The following is a 5,437-nucleotide window of genomic DNA, read 5'->3' as shown; positions in this document are numbered from 1 at the left end:
CTGAGAAGATTATGCTGTAATGTAGGGGCGTGTTCCGCATCCGAGGCTGGCGCGTCACGTACCTAAGGTTACAGAGCTGCTTGCTATTAGTTACGTATTGGTTACTATCGCTGCTGTGCCCTACTGTACTGACGCAAAATGTAATAAAGCTTATTGACCATGGCAGACAGCCATGCCAGTTTGGCTTCAATTTTGTGAAATTATATGTTTTATAAACTAAAAGCTATAGACTGAAACCTGTGAACTGATAATAAATGGGGTTAGCCGCAGCAAAACTGCAAACTGGCTTATTATTACTTCTTCAATCAATTAAACTTTTATCAACTGCACTGCCACTGCCATGTATAAAATGTTAGTAATTTGTCATTAAAAATCTGTTAAGCTAATTTCGATTCTGAATAGCTATAAGTATAAAACAGAACTGAATGAATAAACACGAACATTGCTATTGGATGGTAACCATGTACATCACGGTTAGCTAGACAACTTGATGTTGAACAATCGTATCCATGTAGCATGTGATACAAACAGTTCTAGGCATCAATGATTTACTACACCTACAACTTTCTGTCAGCTTTGACAGAAAACCGTCGGTACATAAAGGGCTGGCATGCGCTAAGTACTCAGGAGTGGCAGTGCTTATGCAGCTCTCAATAATGGTGTTGGGCTCCCTGTCCTGTCCTCTCTTTCCTGCGGCTGGCTTGCTCACTGTTCCTCAGTTCCTGTCCTGTCCTGGCTCTCTCCTGTCGTGGTTCTTTATCTGCTGTCCTGGAGCCTCCTTTCTCGTCAGTGAGTCTCCTCTCCTGTCCCGGGTCTGCTTGTCCTATAACAACAGGGTGAAAGACAGACAATCTAAACGCACTCACCCTCTAGAGAGCTTTATATTACATAATTTTAAATGTACCGTTATTATACTCGGTATGAAGACGCATCGCTGTATTAAGCTCGCGCACGCGCCATATTTTGGCCTTGAAAAGGTTGTATACAAACTTTTATAATCAAAATTAAGTAAAACAATTGAGCAGTTCAATACTGAGATATCATAGCAGTCAGCAAACTTGATTCACAGTGAAGTCACACTTATATTACCTCAAGTCATTGTCCTCTGAGTAAAGAGCAGATTATCCCTGATCTAGATCAATTAAATTAATTAATAATAAATTGTGAGTCAGTCGCGCAAGGTCAAAGACGCCAGACTAGAATAACTTGTCAGAGCTTAGTTTTCATACAATTTGAAAAGTGTGGTAATTTATTCAAGGCCGGCTGTGCCTATAATGCAACATAATGCGCTCGCGTGGGCAGCAATTTATAATATGGCGGGCTGGTCGCGATTAATTAATGGTGACATTTCTGTGCACAATTCTTAGCCTCGTTAAAGTAGCACCCTTATTTTTTATTGAAGGTGTGTACAAGAAATTGTATCTTATACACGAGTAAATACGGTTGGTAAGTGATCTTATATAGTATATATATATTATATATATATATTTATATAATAATATATATATATATATCTTATATCAGGAGGTTAATAAAGACAAAGGAGTTTGACATTATTGTATCTGTAGGTATTTGGTACTGATTTCACTACATTTTGTCGTTATTAACTCCTGATATATATGGAAGTGGATGAATCCACAAAATTGAGGAAAATGTAGAAAAACCCGTGATGTACATGAAAGTCAATGCCAAAGCTCTTGAAATCCTAGGATCACAAAAGGAATTACTCACTGTAGCGTAGAGCTAGTATGGAAAATTAGCATGCACGATGTTTGAATTACCAAAGAGTTAGCATGCTCCAATCCCAGCTTCATGACCTAGCACATTGGCACCAATTATTCCTCTTCTTTCTCTCTGATATGCCTGCAATGACATTGCATGAAACACATACAGAGTGAACGGATAACAAATAATCTAGCTTGCACCAGTACTTCTACCATTGATTACCCACCAGCTATAATAATTATTACAATTTAATCTTGATTAAAATGATAAATCAGTCTACAATTACAGAATACATATTTCTACAATTCAATATTCATTTCTAAAATAAATTGGTTTTAAATATTGTCAATTGGTTCCAATTAATGTTTGTACTACTGAATATATAGAAAATAGTTCAAGGAACAGTCGTATCCCTATGTGTCACTGACAAGCTGACATGTGGACAGTTATGTTGCAATCATATACCCGTACTCACCTTGCTCCATACCTGTCCACCCAACACACGAGTCTTCATAACCAATGGTGATATGTTAAGTATCCGACGACGAGTTTTGACTGACCTAAAGCAGACTGAGAAAGGCGAAAACACTGATGTTGAGTGGCAAAGTTAGGTACCCTTCAGCCACACCAGATCCTTGATACATCCGATGGGATGAAAGCAGGATAACAGCCAATGCCATCTTCATAAATCCGACGTGGAACCAAGATGTTCAGTCGTCGTACGCCATGGTTTAATGTAGTTGCCCAAACCTTTCGTCCCTTCAGGTCTGAACCAATCCGGCTACCGTAGCGGCCACTGGGTGCAAAACCCAACCGGCACAGCCTCAGCCATCACTAGGGTGTACTCAAAAAGGGCCTTTACAAGCTATAGAAAAACCATGGCAGCAACAAAGTTCTGCGGCTCCTGTATGAAGATTTTCTGATCCTGTGCCTCGGCTTTAGTAGTTTGTAACATGTAACGTGGGAAGAATCTTCAGCTTCTGTTTGGACAGAATGACCTGAGTCACTGGTAGAATGTCTCTTAGTGGTTCAATGCAGCTCAGAGACTGGTAGATCAAATGCCTTGCTGAAGTTCAGTATGACTAAGTCAGTCTGTCTTCCCTCATTAGTTGACTCTGCTAGTTCATGTGACGCTTTGGGCAGCCGAGTCTCTCAACTTTGTTGTGGTTCAAACCTATGCTGCTCATCGATTAGTGTGTAGTATCTTTCCTTGCGATTATATATATACTTGTATAGTCTTCTCCTATATCGTGTTCTTCTATCTAGATCACGAACTCAAGATCTGGTTCAGGGATGCCTGAGGTGCCCGAGTTGCTGGTGAATCATCGGACTGCATGCAAACTTTGAAGTGACGTTGGTGTTGCTACTCAGTACTGGTACACTGTGGCTCATCATTACGTTGGGCCTCATCAGTGCAGATGATTCGCAGATTCTACCTGTTGGTTTTTTTTCATTGTCTCCTTCTCCTTCTTCTTCTTCGTCATCGTCGTCGTCATCTTCTTCTTCGCCTTCTTTTTCTTTCTCCTCCTTCTTCCTCGAGATGATTTTAAACCCCTGCAAAAGTTGGTATGAACGTTATACCCTATGGTGTGATTGACGAAGAAGGGGAGGAGAGGGAGGAGGAAGAAGAAGACGGCGAAGAAAAAGCAGGAAAAGACGAAAGTGAGAAGGAATGAGAAGATGAAGAAAACGAAGACATTAAAGAAGAAAGGGAGGAGGAGGAGGAGGATCAAAAGGAGGATCAAAATTGTACTTTGGCCAATCACTGTACCGCTGTCGACAGGCAAGATCACCCGACTGAATCGTTGCAACGAACACTTCAGAGCGATATAACTAGCTCATCAGCTCTACAGAAACTGGCTTCTTTCTTGGACACGTGACGTACATCCTTTGTTCGCCTTGTTCGCCAGTCAGTACTTCATTTTCTCTCGGAGCGTCTCATGGAATGTGCAAGGTTTCTTTCATTCTCCGTTATCGCCTACAAGCGCCACGATTACAGGTAACATATAGAGTAATGATAAACGCATTGCGTATGTGATGCTATAAATAATACTGTTATTAAATACAGCTATAAATGTGCTTTATATAAAAGTAATTAAGTTCTTTGAAAGACAGGCGAATGGACCGTCTGTGTGCGCTTCAGTACAGTGTTCATTTAAATCACTCCCTAAACAACAAGCATGCGAGGTCTGCGTATCTCCCACGCTATTTCTTTCAGTTAATTTTAAAATAAATTACGTTATAATGTACGGGGAATCCATCTAACCACCCACTCACCAACCCGCCTGATTTTGATTTTTTCAAGGACATTTGACGTTTTATGTAAGAAGACGAAGAAGGGGAGGAGGACGAGGAAAAAGGAGAAGAAAACTAAAACGAATAAGAAAATGGAGGAGAATGATGAGGAGGAGGAAAACTGTCAGCAAGTGAGATCAGCTGACTGAATCGTTGTAACGAACACTTAAGAGCGATATAACAGCTCACCAGCTCTACAGATCAGCCGATCGGGTGGAAGAACTTGGAAGACTATAGCTATTACAACTGTAGCCCCACTATGTAAAAGATGGTAGTAAATATCCAGAGTGAATTCCGACAGTGATATGTTACGTTATGTTATGTTCCAATACTTATCTCGAGTCGAGCTGCTCTACTTGGGATATAATGACAAGGTATTGTGTAAACTCCTTTGTGGCAGTCATCGCAACAGATTATCTCTACAGATCTCGACACAATTAACGTGATAACATGCGTGATAACGTGTTCAAATTTTCTTCCCGTTTATTATTACGGTCCGTGGTAGTCTGTCTGTGGGTGACGTGGAAAAAAACTAAACATAGCGCAGTATCACGCAAATAGTTTATTACATCATAAGTGATTCGTACGTGGAATTATTGTTGTTATTTTTATTTACTATATGCACCTGTTGTTTGAAGATGGAGAATATTTCCTAAAAGCTTAGTATTCGTTTCGATCCCTGACAAGTATTGGAACATAACGTAACACAGCTTAATGTAGCATGAAAAATGATTCATAGTGAACTGATACCTGAATTAATCTATAACGCCATGTTTATAGTCGTCAAGCATTATTATTATCATTATTTATTATTATTATTATATGTAACGCGCTCTGTTTCGAGTGGTGTGTAAGAGAAAGAGAGAGGGGTAGAGAGAGAGCGAGAGAGAGAAAGAGAACGAGGAGGCGCGAGGGAGAAAATGTGGGGGTGAGAGAGATCGAGAGCGAGAAAGGGAGAACAGGAGAGGGGGGGAGGTGATAGCGAGGGAGAGGGAGAAAGATTGACAGTGAGTAAGAGAAAGAGAGAGAGACAGTTAGAGAACGAAAGGAAGTCGAGAGCGAGCGATGGATAGATAAAGAGAAAGAGAGAGAGAGAGGAGGGGAGAAAGATAATGCGCACGACAGAGAAGGCGAGAGCGATGGTGAGAGTGAGAGTTAGGGAAAGCGAGAGGAAGGTGAGAGCGAACGAAAGATAGAAAGGGAGAGAAAGAAAGAGTACGCGCACGAAAAATAGGATAAGAGCGAGAGCGAGAGAGGGAGAGAGGTGAAGCGAGAGGCAGAGACACAGCGCGGGCGAGAGTGAGAGCGTGCGGTAGAGAGAGAGAGAGAGAGAGAGAGAGAGAGAGAGAGAGAGAGAGAGAGAGAGTGAAAGTGAGAGAAAGAGATAGGAGGGTGAGAGCGAGCGATGGATAGATGA

The 5,437-nt window shown here is 41.2% G+C and overlaps 1 long non-coding RNA gene across 1 annotated transcript in view; it reads right to left on the bottom strand.

Moving 5' to 3' along the window:
• Positions 1 to 3,285, bottom strand: part of LOC106821224 — a 13,353-nt gene extending 10,068 nt beyond the window's left edge. Inside the window, exons 1-2 of the long non-coding RNA XR_001395707.1 lie at positions 2,201 to 3,285; positions 1,782 to 1,863 (exon numbers count right to left, since the gene is read on the bottom strand). This is a non-coding gene — a long non-coding RNA (uncharacterized LOC106821224). The remainder of the gene's footprint in view (positions 1 to 1,781; positions 1,864 to 2,200) is intronic.
• Between the last annotated feature and the right edge of the window lie 2,152 nt (positions 3,286 to 5,437).

The sequence above is a fragment of the Priapulus caudatus genome, unplaced genomic scaffold, assembly GCF_000485595.1.
Source record: "Priapulus caudatus unplaced genomic scaffold, Priapulus_caudatus-5.0.1 Scaffold64, whole genome shotgun sequence".
NCBI lineage: Eukaryota > Metazoa > Priapulida > Priapulimorpha > Priapulimorphida > Priapulidae > Priapulus > Priapulus caudatus.
This window is presented reverse-complemented; position numbering and strand designations above follow the sequence as displayed.